General features: G+C 45.0%; 1 pseudogene; it reads left to right on the forward strand.

The window, feature by feature from the left end:
- The window catches only part of LOC115143927 (semaphorin-4G-like), a 70,181-nt pseudogene extending 50,740 nt beyond the window's left edge, over positions 1-19,441 (forward strand).
- Positions 19,442-19,798: the final 357 nt, after the last annotated feature.

Below are 19,798 nucleotides of genomic sequence, written 5' to 3' on the forward strand. Positions count from 1 at the left end.
ATAGTCATTCCTTCATAATACAAGCTCTGCCTTCACCTTAGCATACTCTAATTCAAAACTGTGGTTATCCTTGCTTTCCACCTACATTATCTCTGTATCAGTAGGTGGCATGGTATGATGATGACAATAACATGAATCTCTCCATAGTATGTGCTTTGCCAGGAGTTGGACAGAATGTACACAGTGTGATGATCTGTTTTTGTCATTGTGTGAGCAGAGGCGGACTTTGTGGGCTCAGCGCTGCTGAAGGAGAGTGTCAACAGCTCAGTGGGCGACGACGACAAGATCTACTTCTTCTTCACAGAGAGGAGCCAGGAGCAGATGGCCTACCCCAGCCAGACCAGGGTGGCACGGGTGGCCCGCATCTGCAAGGTAGGCCTGAAGGGGGACATGTGTTATGGCATTAGGGGTTGCCCAACTCAATGGAGGGGGAAAGTGGAGAAATGGCTCAATGGCTGCAATGGAATGAATGTAACGGTATCAAACACAAGGAACCTCAAGATTACTTGCGTAACCCAGGTTCTCTGATATTATGAGTGAGATCTCACATGTGGGATTCACCTCAATCTCAGAAGCTTGAAGAACCAATTACACACGTACTGCCAAACCAAACCCTAAGGTCTGAAGAACTGCTGCTTGGTGAAGCATATCCAGCTAGCCAGATTTCCTTGACAGTTTGAACACAGCCCGCGATGCGGATAGCTCTTGTGGCTGGGACCGCGGATATTCACGTGGCTTGTGGCTGTTTAAATCTCAGCTTTTTGTTGCTGTGTCCAACGGCTCTACAAGCTGTGCTGTCTAGAACTGCGTGGAGTATCAGCGTTAGCCTACATCGCAACCATGACAAAGACCAAAGCCATTGGGAATACCATTGAGGACAGTGGTGTCTCTCTATCACAGGTGAAGGATCTTTTAAATTAACAAAAATAGTTCTACAAGCTGTTGTCACAACAACAAGAAAATAGCTTCAGGTGTGTCCAAATACTGAGTCAACTAATAAAAGAATGGACGATCTGACCAGAGAGTTCTAGGACCTGAAGAATAGTGTTCAGTTCTCCCAGGGTCAGCTCGATGGGACTGTAGACCCCACCTGTAGACCCCACCTCTGGCCCAGGTGACAGGCACAGGCCGATAGTGTTCAAGTTCCTAAGGTTCAAGGACAAGGTAGCTGTTCTGTAAAGAGCCAAGAACTTGAGAGGAACGTACATCTTCCTCAATGAGGACTATCCTGAAGCTGTGCGCCAGAAGAGGAAAGAACTTATCCCATCCATTAAAACTGCCAGAATACGTGGGGACATTGCTTACATTCGCTATGACAGGGTCATTGTACACCCTCCCTCCCAAAAGCCTGGAAGTCATCAGAGAGCCACGCCTGTGGGTTCGTAGCGTCAACTCCTCAGCACACACACAGACTTATGCACAACAACTGGTTAATGGACTGCTGAATTATGTTTTTCCTCTTGCTTGAAAATTGGTCGTTCTGTGCCTGAACGAGGCAGTTAACCTGAACAAGGCAGTTAACCTGAACGAGGCAGTTAACCTGAACAAGGCAGTTCCCCGGTAGGCTATCATTGTAAATAATAATTTGTTCTTTAAAACTGACTTGCCTATTTAAATAAATGTTAAATAAAAAAATATATATAAATAAAGTGACTATACATAGACAATACACAGAGAGTAGCAGCAGTGTGAAACGAGGGTTGGGGAGGACAATATATGATCAATACAAGTGGATGTCACAGACCCAACACTATTGGTATGCACTCTGTTTAGTTGAGTGATAACTGGGGTCCTATTCAGGGCTGGACAAATGCAGAGGCTTGCCGGGGCCCAAGAGGAAGCAAAGAAAAAAATTGTAATAAAAATAAAGGAACATATTATTTGTGTAATAAACAGTAGATATATTTTTTAACTGCAACCGCCAACCAGATTCAGAAGCCCGCCCTTTTTTTGTTTAACCTTTATTTAACTAAGCAAGTCAGTTAAGAACAAATTCTTATTTACAAATGACGGCCTACCTCGGCCAAACCCTAAACCAGGCGACGCTGGGCCAATTGTGCACCGCCCTATGGGATTCCAAATCATAGCCAGTTGTGATACAGCCTGGAATCAAACCAGGGTTTGTAGTGACGCCTCTAGTATTGAGATGCAGTGTCTTAGACCACTGCGCCACTCGGGAGCCCCAAAACTCTACCTACACTACAGTTCTAAAGTTTGGGGTCACTTAGAAATGTCCTTGTTTATGAAAGAAAAGCAAATGTATTGTCCATTAAAATAACATCAAATTGATCAGAAATACAGTTTAGACCAAGAGGTTAATGTTGTAAAAGACTATTGTAGCTGGAAACTGATGTTTAATTGAATATCTACATAGATGTACAGAGGCCCATTATCAGCCACCATCACTCCTGTGTTCCAAAGGCACGTTGTGTTAGCTAATCCAAGTGTATAATTTTAAACGGTTAATTGATCACTAGAAAACCCTTTTGCAATTATGTTAGCATGGCTGAAAAGTGTTGTTTTGATTAAAAAGCAATACAACTGGCATTCTTTAGACTAGTTGAATATCTGGAGCATCAGCATTTGTGGGTTTGATTACAGGCTCAAAATGGCCAGAAACAAAGCACTTCTTCTGAAACTCGTCAGTCTATTCTTGTTCTGAGAAATAGAACAGTTCAAATTGGCTCTAACCAGAATAGAAATAGGAGTGGGAGGCCCCAGAGCACAACTGAACAAGAAGACAAGTACATAAGAGTGTCTAGTTTGAGAAATATACGCCTTTAAAGTCCTCAACTGGCAGCTTCGTAAAATAGTACCCACAAAACACCCGTCTCAAAGTCAACAGTGAAGACGCGACTCTGGGATGCTGGACTTCTAGGGATCCAAACAAACCAATAAACCCAGGGACAGAGTTAGTGTATTCGTCTATATTATTCCCAGAGATGGACCGGAACATATCCCAGTCCGCGTGATCAAAACCATCCTGTTGCATGGATTCTGGTTGGTCAGACCAGCATTGAACTGTAACGGCTGTTGGTGGAAGAAGGTGAGGACCAAGGTTCAGCGTGGTACGTGTTCATCCTTTTATTAATGGAACTGAACACTGATTAACAAAACAACAATGAGAACAACCAAAACAGTTCTGTCTGGTGCAGACACAAAAACAGAAAGCAACTACTCACAAACACAGGTGGGAACAGGCTACCTAAGTATGGTTCTCAATCAGAGACAACGATAGACAGCTGCCTCTGACTGGGAACCATACCAGGCCAAACACATAGAAGTACAAAACACAGAAAAAAAACATAGATTGCCCACCCCAACTCACGCTCTGACCAAATCAAAATAGAGACATAAAAAGGAACTAAGGTCAGGACGTGACATGAACAGACATTACCACGGGTGCTTCCTGATTTAACTTATGCCTATAGGTGGGGAGGGGCAGAATAGAGCCATGGTCTGATTTGCAGAAGGAGGGCTTTGTATCCATCTTGGAGTAGAGAATAACAATGCCAGGGCTACCTGGCATGATGACTCCCTGCTGTCCCCAGTCCACCTGGCCGTGCTGCTGCTCCAGTTTCAACTGTTCTGCATGCGGCTATGGAATTCTGACCTGTTCACCGGACATGCTACCTGTCCCAGACCTATTATTTGACCATGCTGGTCATTTATGAACATTTGAACATCTTGGCCATGTCCTGTTACAATCTCCACCCGGCACAGCCAGAAGAGAACTGGCCACCCCTCATAGCCTGGTTCGTCTCTAGGTTTCTTCCTATGTTTTGGCCTTTCTAGGGAGTTTTTCCAAGCCAACGTGCTTCAACACCTGCATTGCTTGCTGTTTTGGGTTTTAGGCTGGGTTTCTGTACAGCACTTTGAGATATCAGCTGATGTACGAAGGCCTATATAAATACATTTGATTTGATTTGGTCTAATGTATTTTTCCCGCGAATGGGGCAAAAAATGTGTTGGTGGAATTTCAAGGGAATTTTCCTTACAAGTCCCCGGCTACAACAGATGTGGCCTTGGAAAATGCTGTTTCCAATTTGTTCAAAGTCCTGTGTAATTCCTTGAGTGCCAGCGTGGTGTAGGCTTGGGGTGGATGAACACAGTTGTGATACAAACAGCTGTGAATTTTCTCAGAGATAATTGGATTGGCATTTGATTGTGAGGTATTCCAAGTCAGGGGAACAGAAACTCTTAAGGGTTTGTACAGTTGTTGATCATGAATCATACTCCTCCGCCTTTGGTTTTTCCCACAAAGTTATTTTCCCATGTCTGCGTGATGTATGGAAACCCCAATGTTGCCAGGCTGTATAGCCTGATCAAGCACCTCCTCCATCAGCCAAGTCTCTGTAAAGCAGATTGTTACAGTCGCTCATATCTCTCTTGTAGGACATCTGCGCTCTGATCTCACAAAGGTTATTGTCCAGAGACGGTACATTAGCAAGTAAAATAGTAGGAAGCGGAGGGTGGTTTGACCTTTTCCTTAATCGGACTAGAACCCCAGCTCTCCTTCCTCTTCTCCAGCAACGTCTTTTTAAAAAAAGGGCTCCTGTGATGAAGGGATCCAGCTCCGCTAAGTAGATTTTGTGGTGAGTAATCTCAGTAACACAACCCAGCTAAGCCGCATTGCTTATTGACACCACGCCTGCTTAACCCGGAAGCCAGACGCACCTTACACCTGGCGACCCTGTCAGCGTGCATTGCTCCCGGCCCACCACAGAAGTCGCTAGTGCGCGATGGGACAGGAACATCTCTGCCGGCCAAACCCTTCCCTAACCCGGATGATGCTCGGCCAATTGTGAGCCACCCCATGGGTCTCCCGGTCGCTGCCGGCTGCGCCAGAGCCTGGACTCGAACCAGGTTCTCTAGTGGCACAGCTAGCACTGTGATGCAGTGCCTCAGACCAGCCATCTCGGCTGCTTTCTGAGGGGTTCCTTGGTGTGCCACTGTTGCCAGGCAGAGTAGAAGCCCACCCAAGCCCGCTCCAATGGCAGTCTTTCTTTCTCTCCCCCTTTCTCTCTCTCTCTCTCTCTCTCTCTCTCTCTCTCTCTGTCTGTCATTTTCTCTCCTCTCCCCCTCTCTTCCTCCCACTCCCTCTCTCACCACCTCATTTCATTGGAGATCAGCATGCCCAGAAACCACTCCTGGAGATACAGAAGGCTGTTTTTTTCACTCCTCCTCCTCTCTCTTTGGCTGTGCCTGGTGTAACTGTAATCTCCATTGTTTCATGCTTGCAGTACCCCTATATACAAAAATTCAGCTTTCTGGAAATGGGGACATGTCTGCTCTGTGGTAGTGGCGATGGTGGGGGGTAGAACGTGATGGATCCAGCCCTAACTGGGCCACAGCAGCCCATGTAGATTTAAATCTGGGGGTGGGCTCGATTCACCCCAATGGCACAGTGGAAGTCGCCCATGATGATGACAGTTGTGGCGGCGACAGATCCGCAGACACAGAGTTCACATTAGTCGCTAGCCAGACCACAACTGGAGGCGTGCCACAGGTCTGTCTGCTTCTCAGCAAATCCCCAACCTCCTTTCCATCGGCAACCAGCATCTACGGTGTACGGTCTACCGCACAGCCATCCAGTTGCCAGATGTGGCGTCCATGCTTGAGGCAGGCCTATTTGGCTAGCAGCCCAAAAAGCTATCGGTCCTAGCTGAAAGAATTTCCACAAATGAACTTTAAACAAGGCACACCTGTTAATTGAAATTAATTCCAGGTGACTACCTCATGAAGCTGGTTGAGAGAGTGCCAAGAGTGTGCAAAGCTGTCATCAAGGCAAAGGGTGGCTACTTTGAAGGAACTCAAAACTGAAATCTATTTTGATTAGTTTAACACTTTTTTTGGTTACTACAGTACATGATTCCATATGTGTTATTTCATAGTTTTGATGTCTTCGCTATTATTCTACAACGTAGAAAATAGTAAAAAATAAAGAAAAGGTCTTGAATGAGTAGGTGTTCTAGAACTTTGGACTGGTACTGTATGAGTAACGTGTGCTGTTTTGTGTTTGTTTAATATGCTTTGTTTACTGGGACTACTGTATTTTCTGAAGGATAAAGTACTGAGGCTGGGTAGAAATATGTTTTTATGTAAAACAGAAATGAAGAGCAACCCACTGGGCACATTTCATTGAAATGAAGTAGAAACAACATTGAATCACACAATGTGTGCCCAGTGGTGATCTATTAAAACCCCAACAAACAAAGAGACGAGAAGTCTCTGCTCTAAATGAGGGGCACAATCTGTCTATTCAGGCTTTTTCTCAATGCCATCGCCTCCGAGAGCCTCCTATGCTGTTGTTGCTGCTGCCCGAAATGCAATTAGAGTAAATATGCTCAAGTAGGCACACTTTGAGCCAGAACCAAACACTCTCATTCAGTGGTACTTGGTAATGCTTCTATTGTGTAGTGGGGTTGTGTTAGTGTGTGTGTGTGCACCTGTCTCTGTGTGTATAACGTATGAGTGCGTGGTATAGGTATGTATGACCATGAGAAAACCTGTGTTGATGTGTGTTTGTGTGACTCTGATGACCTGTTTATCTCTAACCTCGCTCTCCTCCCTCCAGGGTGACTGGGGGGGCCAGAGGACCTTGCAGAGGAAGTGGACGTCCTTCCTGAAAGCCAGGCTGGTGTGCTCCGTTCCTGACTACGAGCTACACCTCAATGTGCTGCGTAGTGTCTTTGTACTGGAGGGCCGAGACATACACAGCACCGTCTTCTACGGGATCTTTGGCCTGGAATGGTAAGAGGATGGACTAATGCGAGTTGTTTACCATACTGCTACTGGCTTTATACTGTTGTATGGTCATGCACTCACAACTTAGTATGCAGAGATTTGTTGTCTGTTGACTAGTGTAAGTAGATAGTCGTTTTTGAGAGGCTGCAGTAGGGGCGTATGAATGGGAAGGACAAGCGAAGGTATAGAGTAGCTGGCAGCAGTGGTGTTTATGTTTTGTGCTGATATCAAATGTATTTATATAGCCCTTCTTACATCAGCTGATATCTCAAAGTGCTGTATAGAAACCCAGCCTAAAGCCCCAAACAAGCAATGCAGGTGTAGAAGCACGGTGGCTAGGAAAAACTCCCTAGAGAGGCCAAAACCTAGGAAGAAACCTAGAGAGGAACCAGGCTATGAGGGGTGGCCAGTCCTCTTCTGGCTGTGCCGGGTGGAGATTATAACAGAACATGGTCAAGATGTTCAAATGTTCATAAATTACCAGCATGGTCAAATAATAATAATCACAGTGGTTGTCGAGGGTGCAACAGGTCAGCACCTCTACTGCTCCTGCTGTCTCTAGAGAGTTGAAAACAGCAGGTCTAGGACAGGTAGCACGTCCGGTGAACAGGTCAGGGTTCCATAGCCGCAGGCAGAACAGTTGAAACTGAAGCAGCAGCACGGCCAGGTGGACTGGTGACAGCAAGGATTCATCATGCCAGGTAGTCCTGAGGCATGGTCCTAGGGCTCAGGTCCTCCGAAAGAGAGAATTAGAGAGAGCATACTTAAATTCACACAGGACACCGGATAAGACAGGAGAAATACTCCAGATATAACAGACTGACACTAGCCCCCTGACACATAAATGACTACATAAGGATCTACTGAAGAGATGAGTCTTCAAAAAAGACTTAAAGGTTGAGACAGAGTTTCCGTCTCTCACATGGGTTGGCAGACCATTCCATAAAAATGGAGCTCTATAGGAGGAAGCCCTGCCTCCAGCTGTTGGCTTAGAAATTTTAGGGACAATTAGGAGGCCTGCGTCTTGTGACCGTAGCGTATGTGTAGGTATGTACGGCAGGACCAAATTGGAAAGATAGGTAGGAGCAAGCCCATGTAATGCTTTGTAGGTTAGCAGTAAAACCTTTAACTCTGCCCTTGCCTTAACAGGAAGCCAGCATAGGGAGGCTAGCACTGGAGTAATATGATCAAATTCTAGTCAGGATTCTAGCAGCCGTTTTTGGCACTAACTGAAGTTTATTTAGTGCTTTTTCCCGGGTAGCCGGATAGTAGAGCATTGCAGTAGTCTAACCTAGAAGTAACAAAAGCATGGATTCATTTTTCTGCATAATTTTTGGACAGAAAATGTCTGATTATTGCAATGTTACGTACATGGAAAAAAGCTGTCCTTGAAACAGTCTTGATATGTTCATCAAAACAGAGATCAGTGTCCAGAGTAACGCCGAGGTCCTTCAGAGTTTTTATTTGAGACGACTGTACAACCATCAAGATTATTTGTCAGATTCAACAGAAGATCTATTTGTTTCTTGGGACCAGGAACAAGCATCTCTGTTTTGTCCGAGTTTAAAAGTAGAAGGTTTGCAGCCATCCACTTCCTTATGTCTGAAACACAGGCTTCCATCGAGTGCAATTTTGGGGCTTCACCATGTTTCATTGAAATGTACAGCTGTGTGTCATCCGCATAGCAGTGAAAGTTAACATTATGCTTTCGAATGACGTCCCCAAGAGTTAAAATATATAGTGAAATGAATAGTTGTCCCAAAACGGAGCCTTGAGGAACACTGAAATGTACAGTTGATTTGTCAGAGGACAAACCATCCACAGAGAAACTGATATCTTTCCGACAGATAAGATCTAAACCAGGCCAGAACTTGTCCGTGTAGACCAATATGGGTTTCCAATCTCTCCAAAAGAATGTGGTGATCGATGGTATCAAAAGCAGCACTAAGGTCTAGGAGCACGAGGACAGATGCAGAGCCTTGGTCTAACGCCATTAAAAGGTAATTTACCACCTTCACAAGTGCAGTCTCAGTGCTATGATGGGGTCTAAAACCAGACTGAAGCATTTCGTATACATTGTTTGTTTTCAGGAAGGCAGTGAGTTGTTGCGCAACAGTTAAAACATTTTTTTTGAGAGCAATGGGAGATTCGATATAGGCCGATAGTTTTTCATATTTTCTGGGTCAAGGTTTGGCTTTTTCAAGAGAGGCTTTATTACTGCCACTTTTAGTGAGTTTGGTACACATCCGGTGGATAGAGAGCCGTTTATTATGTTCAACATAGGGAGGGCCAAGCACAGGAAGCAGCTCTTTCAGTAGTTTAGCTGGAATAGGGTCCAGTATGCAGCTTGAAGGTTTAGAGGTCATGATTATTTTCATCATTGTGTCAAGAGATATAGTACTAAAACACTTGAGTGTCTCCCTTGATCCTAGGTCCTGGCAGAGTTGTGCAGACTCAGGACAACTGAGCTTTGGAGGAATACGCAGATTTAAAGAGGAGTCCGTAATTTGCTTTCTAATGGTCATGATCTTTTCCTCAAAGAAGTTCATGAATTTATCACTGCTGAAGTGAAAGCCATCCTCTCTTGGGGAATGCTGCTTGTTCTTATTTTCCTCAATGAAGTTGGAGAAATAGGATGATCGAGCAGCAGTGAGGGCTCTTCGAAATTGCACGGTACTGTCTTTCCAAGCTCGTTGGAAGACTTCCAGTTTGGTGTGGCGCCATTTCCATTCCAATTTTTTGGAAGGTTGCTTCAGAGCTCGGGTATGTTCTGTATACCAGGGACCTAGTTTCTTATGACAATTATTTTTAGTTGTTAGGGGTGCGACTGCATCTAGGGTTTTGCGCAAGGTTAAATTGAGTTCCTCAGTTAGGTGGTTAACTGATTTTTGTCCTCTGACATCCTTGGGTAGGCAGAGGGAGTCTGGAAGGGCATCAAGGAATCTTTGTGTTGGCTGACAATTTATAGCACGACTTTTGATGATCCTTGGTTGGGGTCTGAACAGATTATTTGTTGCGATTAAAAACGTAAAAAATGGTGGTCCGATAGTTCAGGTTTATGAGGAAAAACATTAAGATCCACAACATTAATTCCGTGGGACAAAACTAGGTCCAGAGTATGACTGTGGCAGTGAGTAGGTCCGGAGACATGTTGGACAAAACCCACTGAGTCGATGACGGCTCCGAAAGCCTTTTTGAGTGGGTTTGTGGACTTTTCCATGTGAATATTAAAGTCTCACAAAGGTGATGTGATATGCAGAGTCAAGCTGCATCCAACTGTCCTAACGGGACTAAGAATCAGATGGAGGGTAAAAACAGCAAAAAATAGCATTCTCACGCTCACTGGCTCTCTTCTCCTTTGTATTGGGACTCTCTCTCTCCCTCTCTCTCCCTCACTGGCTCTTATACTGTCTTGCCCCCCCCCCCCTCCCCGATTTGTGACATACGAAAGTGCACCTTTGTGAGTTAAACCTGTCACCATGTGTGTGACTTGAGTGAGTAAGCCAGACTCTATATTTCAGCAGAGAGGAAGAGTCGAAGAGAGAGGGCTCACTCTCGCCAAAATCTGTCCAGAATAAGCCCAATGCGTTTCTATGGGCATAATATGTAGACCTAAACCTTCCCGCGACTCCCATTGTTAAGGCGGAGACATGAGGATCTCGTCATTATATAAAGATATCTGGTTTCAGCCTCTTGCAAATTGGAAAGAAAAGTTGGCGGGTGCACTGTTAGGATGCTGGTTTCCCCTAAACTAAATTGATGTTTTGCCAAAATTATATAATTACTCCTGTCTAAATAAAAACATTTGAAAGAGAGCGTGACTTAGCCACACAATTTATATAGTTTTTCCACCCCGTGGATTGTTTGAAATCACAAATGTGATTTGGGCGCGATTTGGGCAGCGCACGCGGCAATATGTCTAGCTGATTGAGTTGCGTCTGTCAGTGAAAAGTATCTCAAATATGTGTGAAGACGATGTGTCTTGAGTATAATTTAAAATATTGCAACAAGAAGAAGAGGGATGTGTGGCGAAGCGTAGTCCGGCATTGTAAATAAGAATTTGTTCTTAACTGACTTGCCTAGTTAAATAAACCAATAAAAAGATCCATGCACTCAACTCTCCAGAATGGGCTCAGCAATCTCCCGCTAATGTATTTATTGTTTCATTGTGTGTAACGATGTACGCTGAGAGTCGGGAAGCAAGTAAGTACAGGGAGTGAACACATTTAATGAATAAATGAACAAACCAAGAAACACAAACACGTACATTTCTGTTAATGCATGTATTAATTAGGCTACAGTCATTTATCATTCTCATTTCTCGGAGCGGAAAGGATGTTTGCGGAGTTCACAACCGGCTATACTTGTGAGAAACAAGTTTTTGTTTATTTCATAACCATTACGAGTTTTGTAAATCTTTTCATTGTCTTTTGTTTGGAGTGCTCCGAAAGCAATGAGCATGTGTCTGGTTTCTCTGTCATAATTTTGAGCGCGCCCGCCTGAGCACGGATAGAGGTATGCCTACCTGGCCTGCTGCATGCGAATGTAGGAAAAGTGCCCATTAGGCAATGTCTGATTTCTGATTGTCTTAACTAACCACGTACACCACGAATAAGCTGAGCTTCTCAGTCTTGTTCTCTTCACCTCACACATTGTTACATCCATTGCGAATGATAGTTCCTCAGTATTTGAAATGTCTTTCCAACACTCCTGGCCTCGATAATCACCAAGCCTCGATAATCACCAAGCCTCGTTGTGAAAGGGCAAAATATGACGATCCCATATATCTGGCTGGTTCCAGTTGATGATTTGAAACAATGTTGCACTGCACTAGCAATAGCTCAAGTCAAGACAAGATAGATAGAAACAAAGTAGAGAGTGGAATGTGATTGAAAGAACCAACATTTTCATTAGGATATTTTCTACTGTTTTATTTTGTCGGCTTTAGGCCTATGTTTTTTTACTTAGATGACAATGGAAGTTATAGACCTACTCCTGCATTGGCCTATAGGCTACCTCTGAGTTATATGCACTAATTTCTTTGGTCGCCAATGTACCACCGTGTATCAAGTATGGTGCTCTCGCCGTCGTTGAACTTTAACTTTTAGATTTGTATCACGTGATTAACCACGTGACAATGATTTTGCGAAACAAAAACGTTATTATTCAAAAGAATCTGTTCCATAAAAATGTGCATAATAAAACAATAATTTCTTTCACTCGGACCGGTAGAAATGGTAGGACAAGTTGTAAGCTTCCCCAAACTTGAAACTCACGAGCTGCCAATGGTCTTTACTATAACATGTAAGCCCGTGCACACAGGAAGTCCTGTGAAAAAACTTGCCTGGCTATGGATATCAGAGGGCCATCCAACTGATTCGTTCTGGCGCCGGCCCTGAGCACATGACTAAAGTGTACATTGAATGCAAATAAAGCATAAGCTTACTACTGAGATAAGAAGACCTTACCCCTGTCAGTGACATACTCCCAAATCCCCATATCCCTGTTGTAGACAAGACAGAAACAAGAAAATATGACTGTTGCCCAAAACCAAACTTCCACTCCCTTCCCCACCCACCACAGCTTTCAGCTTTCAGTGAATGATCTACTACAAACTAACTAAAGTCTATTCAAATGTTCCCTCTTGGTGAGTGCTCGTGGATTTAGACATTCGATCTGGGTGGCAGGTGGTATTTACTTTCCAAGAGAACAAACGCTTCAATGTTGATGTAACGTTGAATTATTCATCTCTGACTTTGTGCATTTTTTTCTCTCTCAGGAAAAATATCAAGGCATCTGCGGTGTGCCAGTACTCCTTCACAGATATTCAGAGGGCCTTCGAGGGGCCTTACATGGAGGTGCAGGATTCCAAATGGAGGGAATATACAGGGAAGGTTCCAGTACCAAGGCCTGGCTCGGTAAGTCTCTAGTAATACCCCTCTATTTCCCTGCTACAGAAAACCTTATGCCTCCCTCTCTCCCCTTGCCCTCATTACATACATCTTTTGGATCAATCTCAATACTCTCTACACAGTGTACTCCTTTCCTCGTCTTCTTTCCTGCATCTAGAAAGACTGAATTGGTGAAAGCAGTATTTATACACGGTTTTCACTAATTCAGTCTTTCTATAGTTATTTTATATGCTAATGTATGAACGGAGAGGAGAAGAGGAAGGCCATCAATGCTATTGAGGTGCACCCTTGTCTCTATTTCTGTCTCACTCACTCTTTTCTGATCTGCATTGACTGCTCTCTCACTCTCTTTCCTTCTCCGACCTCTGTCGTTCTCTCACTGCCCAGTGTATGACAGACGTGCACAGGTCCCAGGGCATCAACTCGTCCCGTGACCTCCCAGACGACGTGTTAGCCTTTGCGAGGCAGCACCCCCTGATGTCCATCCAGGTCCACCCCATAGGAGAGCACCCCCTACTGTTCAAGAGACGAGTCAATTACGTAAAGATGGTCGTGCACAGGGTGGCAGCCCTGGACCGACACGTCTACACAGTGCTCTTGTTGGGAACTGGTGAGTCTGGCTAGGTTTATAATGCATAAACATAGTACACAAGGAATAGTTGAACACTTATTTAACTTCAGTTTTTTATTGTATTAATGTTATATAAATGTTTTATGAGAGTTATCAATGTTATATGAAGGTTATGATGGTTATATGAATGTTATATGAACATTATATGTCTGTTTTTCCCTGCAGATGAGGGTTGGCTGCACAGGGCTGTGGAGATAGGAGGTCAAATGCACATCATAGAGGAGCTGCAGCTGTTTGTGAACCCTCAGCCCATAGACAACATGGTCATCTCCCAGGCACAGGTGTTACACATGGCACATACATGCTTATAAAGCATGATACCTTTGGCTTTGAGTACAGTGTTATCAAAATCGTATTGAACATCATTTATCCATCAACAGGAAAGTGTCTATGTTGGCTCCAACTCTGCAGTGCTCCAGGTCCCCTTGTCATCCTGCCAGCGCTACACGTCCTGTTTCGACTGTGTGTTTGCCCGGGACCCCTTCTGTGGCTGGGACGGGGCTCTGTGTGTGAAAATTTCCTCACGCACAAACAGGTGAGGGCAGGCACACACACACATTTTATTAGAAGAAGCTATCAATCTTTTCTATCAATGATCTCACTATAATATTTTTTGTGTTGACTTTAGAATAGTTGTTCTATTTTCTGTGTTATTCCATATACTGTACAGTACATTTATAATTACCAATCAACTTACTCCCGTGTTTCTGTATGCCTGCAAATAATAAATGAGAACTGACATTCTTCTGGCTCCTATTCAGGTCCAATCTAACCCAGGATATACAGGGGGGGAAAAGAGGCTGTGACAACAGCACAGGAGTTGGTATGAACTGAACACACACACCACTGCCACCCGCAGTGCGAGGGGACCCACAAGTGTAGCATATGAACACGTCATAAGCTTGGATTTTTGGGGGGGGCCGGAATTACAGGAAATGAGCTTTAAAACGGCTGAATTTTCTCTCAGCCTCATGGCAAAAGGTGTAAAATAACATGAGATTAACTATAAAACTACCAAAGAAATGGGTTGGGGGTCTTGATTGGACTTTCTCTCTCTCTCTCTCTCTCTCTCTCTCTCTCTCTCTCTCTCTCTCGCTCTGTGTCTCTCTCTCTCTGTGCGTCTCTCTCTCTCTCTCTCTCTCTCTTTGTCTCTCTCTCTCTCTCTCTCTCTCTCTCTCTCTCTCTCTCTCTCCCTCTTTCTCTCTCTGTGTCTCTCTCTCTGTGTCTCTCTCTCTCTCTCTCTCTCTCTCTCTCTCTCTCTCTCTCTCTCTCCCTCTCTCTCTCTCTGTGTCTCTCTCTCTGTGTGTCTCTCTCTCTCTCTTTGTCTCTCGCTCTCTCTCTCTCTCTCTCTCTCTCTCGCTGTGTCTCTGTGTCTCTCTCTCTGTGTCTCTGTCTCTTTCTCTGTGTGTGTCTGTAGTCCACCGCAGGCGTACAGTGATGTCTGGGGATGATGTCCTCCTCCATTGCGATCTGCGTTCCAACCTGGCCACTCCACGCTGGACCCTGGATGGCCACCAGCTCCAGGGCTACGGCCTCGACTCTGGCCATCGTGTGGGCACTGACGGCCTGCTCCTCATCTGCGCCCGGCCCGACCAGAGCGGAGAATATCGCTGCTACGCCGTGGAGAACGACGTGTGGGTACCCGTGAGGATGTACACCGTGACGGTGCAACCTGACCTGCCTTTCCCTGTGGGGCCAACAGTCGTGACGGACACTTTATCAACCACCACCACTACCGCCCCACCAAGCCCTTCCCTTCCCCCCAGCAGCCCCACCGAGCAGCCCCTGCCCTCCCTGCTGGCTCCCCTCCCCCTGGACCCAAGTTCCAGACCTACAGGCACATGGAGGCCGTGTATATCTCCCTGGTGGCTGTGCTGGGCGGGCTGTGCCTGGTGCTGACCGTAGTGCTGCTCTACGTCAGCTTCTGCAGCCGGGGGCCATACCAGGGCCGCAAGTACTCCCAGCAGGGGCTGCCCGAGTCGGGGGCCGCAGCCGAGAGGAAGAGGAGCTCCCACCTGGAGCTCAAGACCATCTCCAGCCACTGCAACGGCAGGCAGGAAAGCGAGCACGGACGCCGCTCCCTGTCAGTATCCAACATGGACGACATGGGCGATGGCTTCCTCCAGATCGTGCCCGCAGAAGGATCTCCCGGGAAATCGCCGCCCCCTCCCGCTCCGCCGCTCCCAATGCCACCACCCCTGCCCCCCTCGGAGTACGCGTCGTCAGAGTATACCAACGGGATGTCTGCGACATTACCCAGCGTCCTACGCAAGATGAACGGCAACAGCTACGTGCTGCTGAGGCAGACGACGGACCCAGAGGGGAGCACGTCTCCCCTCTACCACTCGTTTACCGAAGAGCTCAACCGCATCCTGGAGAAGAGGAAGCACACGCAACCGGACCCCCAGGAGACAGACGACGATAGCTCCGTCTAGCCCCACCTTGAGCTCTTTCCCGTTGATCTGTTTATTGGTTTAACCCAACTACAAAATAGTGCCCCCAAGAGGCAGGGAGGTCTAACTTGTATTATACAGCTTTAGTTTACCCAGTGCCAAAGCGACCTGTGGGAGTATTCATACCTAAAAACCCAATGTGCAACTTCCCGTGACTCGAGACGAGTGGCCCACCCACATAATTTCACTATTGAACATTGGAGTAAAGAGGACTTTTTGACCTTTCCCTAACTGGAGCAGTCATGGATATCGTCATGGTATCCATTTTGGTCACACACTGTACTAGTGCATGGACCCTTTGATGAACTTCCAAGCAAATACATGATACATACACAAGTTAGTTACAATCCTACCTCAGACCCTAACCCTATTGTGGAAGCTGGTCAATTACGATAAGGTTCAGTGCTGGTCTAGACAGCTGACATACTGACAGAGAGCGCTGTGATGCATCGTGGGACAAGGGACACAGACATGAGAGTCCAGGTCCTATGACCAATGACCATGAAGTAAGATGGTAATGAGTTCGACTGAGGAACTATTCAAGCCTGTATGAACATTATAGACCATCTTCGGAACTGTTGAGTTTAGACAACGATGGCTACTGTAGTTTAGTGCCACACAGTGTACTTATATGATGGCTCTTAAAGACCCAGGCCTACTGAACAAATAATACATTTCAGTCATAACTCAATAACACACACTTATCTTTGTTTTCTTTTGTTCTCATGTAAATAGCTATTATATTTCTGTGGCAACCACCAGTAGCAACTTTGGAAATAATGGCAATTGAAATGGTTGTAGCGAAACCAAATTGAAATGATTTTTTGCATCTTTGTGTTGTTAGCATCTGACTGTGTCAGAGAGGTAAAACAGTAGTATTATAGATAGACAGCAGGCTTCATCTAAGCTTGGCCGGATTAACACTATCATTGAAGGATGAAGACTATCATGAAGGACTGATCTCTCGCCAGATTGATCAGAGAAGCTGAGTGATGATGATGGTGATGATGATGATGAAGACGGTGGGACCTGATTGCCAGAAATGTGTGAGCCCAACAGGAGACAAGAAAGCAAAGGTAAGACTGAGAGAAAGCTGTGCCCTGCACGTCTTGTTGAAATACTTCACAATTACTATGAACATGTACAGTAACACTATGTCATTACTATGAACATGTACAGTAACACTATGTCATTACTATGAACATGTACAGTAACACTATGTCATTACTATGAACATGTACAGTAACACTATGTCATTACTATGAACATGTACAGTAACACTATGTCATTACTATGAACATGTACAGTAACACTATGTCATTACTATGAACATGTACAGTAACACTATGTCATTTGAACCTTTTTTCAAATTCAGTCCACCACCACCACCAAACAGATTCTGTCAATATCAGCTTTCATTTTCCTCTCCATAAAAGATGAAGGGCAGAGCGGCAGACAGATTCATTCCAGCCCAGGTTGATTTGTGTCCTTTGTTGTCCCAAGCTGGTGGCCACAAGCCAGATGAGCTGTAGGGCCATCACACTGAAAAAGACCTGTGTCACTGTTACCTAACCCGCAACACTCTCTCAATGTCTAAGTGACATCAGTGTCAACTCGATAACAACATACGCTAGCAACAACCAGGGATATACTCCATTGCCTTGAGAGAGAGAGTCCACTCTGACCAAAACAAATATTGGCAGAGACTGAAATGGCATCCTTCTCTATAGGGACTATTTAGGGCTCTGGACAAAAGTAGTGCACTATATAGGTAATACATTGCTATTTCAGGCACATCCAGCTTAGTAACAAGTTGACTGAAACGTATCTCCCAGCAGCCAGTCAGCCAGTCAGTCGGTGCTTTATAAACATATCAAGGCTGGCCGTGTTAAATAGAGGTGTCTCCTCACCACAGTAAAGTGTTGAATCAGCTCTTGCCCTGTGGCTTCCCTTGTGGCTCGCAGCACAGCACGCCGGTTTGTGTATCTGCCACTACGTCGCTGACAGTAACAGCAGCGCTCATCACTCCTGGGCTGGACTCCATAGACACCAAGTTAAGGCTTGTTGTCCTTTTTGCGCAGACTTTATCGAATGCGGCCAAGCGGCACAGGAAACATTTGACCTGTGTGTCCTGGTCAGTGATGCAGTGAGCTGATAGAGTAGGAGAGGGAGGGAGTGTGTGTTTGTGTGCGTGTGCGTGTGGAGGGGGACAGGAGATGCTTTGCACCATCAGCAGGTTTCCTCCTCCTCCCCCTCTCTTTATTCCCACCCTCTCTATCCGTATATGCTCCCTTTTCTATTCCCTGTCCCCTCCACACCTTCACCTCCACGCTAGAGGATCATCATTCCATCCATTACCCTTCCTCTCCCTCCCTCTTCCTCTCTTATTCCCCCTCTCCCCTAGAGGAGCCTGCTGAGTTCACAAACCACCACGATAGCCCTCCAATCAATTAAGCCTGGCCTTCAAACAGAGCCTGTGACCTTGTCTTTGCAAAGGGGCTACTGCAGTGTTTCTCCATCCTGTTCCCTGGGCCTGGAGGTCTGACAGGGTGTGCACGTTTTAGTTCTCGCCCAGCACTGTATTCAACCAATCGAGGGCTTGGTGATGCGTTATGTGGAATCAGATGTTACAGTGCCGGGCTATAACAAAGATGTGCCCATATAACAAAGACCTCCCCATTGGTCATTATAATAGCCGAGCAGAATCTTCTTATTGGTTGATTAGAATATTGATGCACTATAACAGGTGTTGCATTGGACATGGTTTCCTCAAGGTGTCTCGTGGAAGGGTAAAATAAACTTGTCACAGGACCATTATATTAATGTTGTATAAAAGCTTGTCTACAGCGAGGGTCAAGCAAGCCTGATGAATGTGTTTTCCTTATTGTCTCTTCGTGTAAAATAAATAACGCTGTATCGATAAGTGCAATCACAATGAGGGTAGTTGAGGATGAATATTCAAAGTTGAAAGAACAAACTGAACATTTAAACTTTCGTGTGTGTCATTTCTCATTACAGGTGTTATGTTTAAAGTCTCTCTGTTTTGGGATATTTTTTCTGTCTTTAGATACACAAGGAGATGGAGAAGCTGGTGAATGGAAGATGAAGTGTGTGACGAACCCTGATGATCTGTCTGCTCAAAACACACCAAAGGACAATCAGTGTGTCCAATCTCCACTGGCAGTGAACTTGGATGCGGTTATGGATATTGTACTGTACTTGCAACTTATGGTCAAATGGCAAACATGCTGGCTGCTACACTCAAAACACACCTTCAGTATACTGTATACCTCCAGTACACACCTTCAGTATACTGTATGTCCCCATAAACAGTGTGGAACACTCATTTCAACAAACCTAGGCACTCACATCATACAGACATGACAACATTCAAGTCAAGGTTTAGACATGAACTCTACGTCACCTACAGAATACATTTGAGTGAACAATGACTAAAAGACGCATTTGCACTATACCTCTTCTGAGGACTTATTTGCTCTGTACATAAGAACATTCAGTATACCCTTGTAAAGTGTTACATCCATGTGCTACATCCATGTTATGTGTTTTGTTGTTTTCTGGCGCGATGTAGAAATTACTAATACTTTACAATCTACACTGAACAGAAATAAGCACAACATTTAAAGTGTTGGTCCTATGTTTCATGAGCTGAAATAAAAAAAATCCCAGAAAAGTTCCATACGCACAAAAAGCTCATTTCTCTCAAATGTTTTGCATGAATTTGTTTACATCTCTGTTAATGAGCATTTCTCCTTTGCCAAGAATCCATCCACCTGACAGGTGTGGCATATCAAGAAGCCGATTAAACAGTATTACCATAACACAGGTGCAGCTTGTGCTGGGGACAATAAAAGGCCACTAAAATGTGCAGTTTTGTCACACAACACACTGCCACAGATACCTCAAGATTTGAGGTAATGTGCAATTGGCATGCAAACTGCAGGAATGTCCACCAGAGCTGTTGCCAGATAATTTAATGTTAATTTCTCTACCATAAACTGCCTCCAATGTCGATTTAGAGAATTTGGCAGTAT

The sequence above is a fragment of the Oncorhynchus nerka genome, linkage group LG16 (genome assembly GCF_034236695.1).
Source record: "Oncorhynchus nerka isolate Pitt River linkage group LG16, Oner_Uvic_2.0, whole genome shotgun sequence".
NCBI lineage: Eukaryota > Metazoa > Chordata > Actinopteri > Salmoniformes > Salmonidae > Oncorhynchus > Oncorhynchus nerka.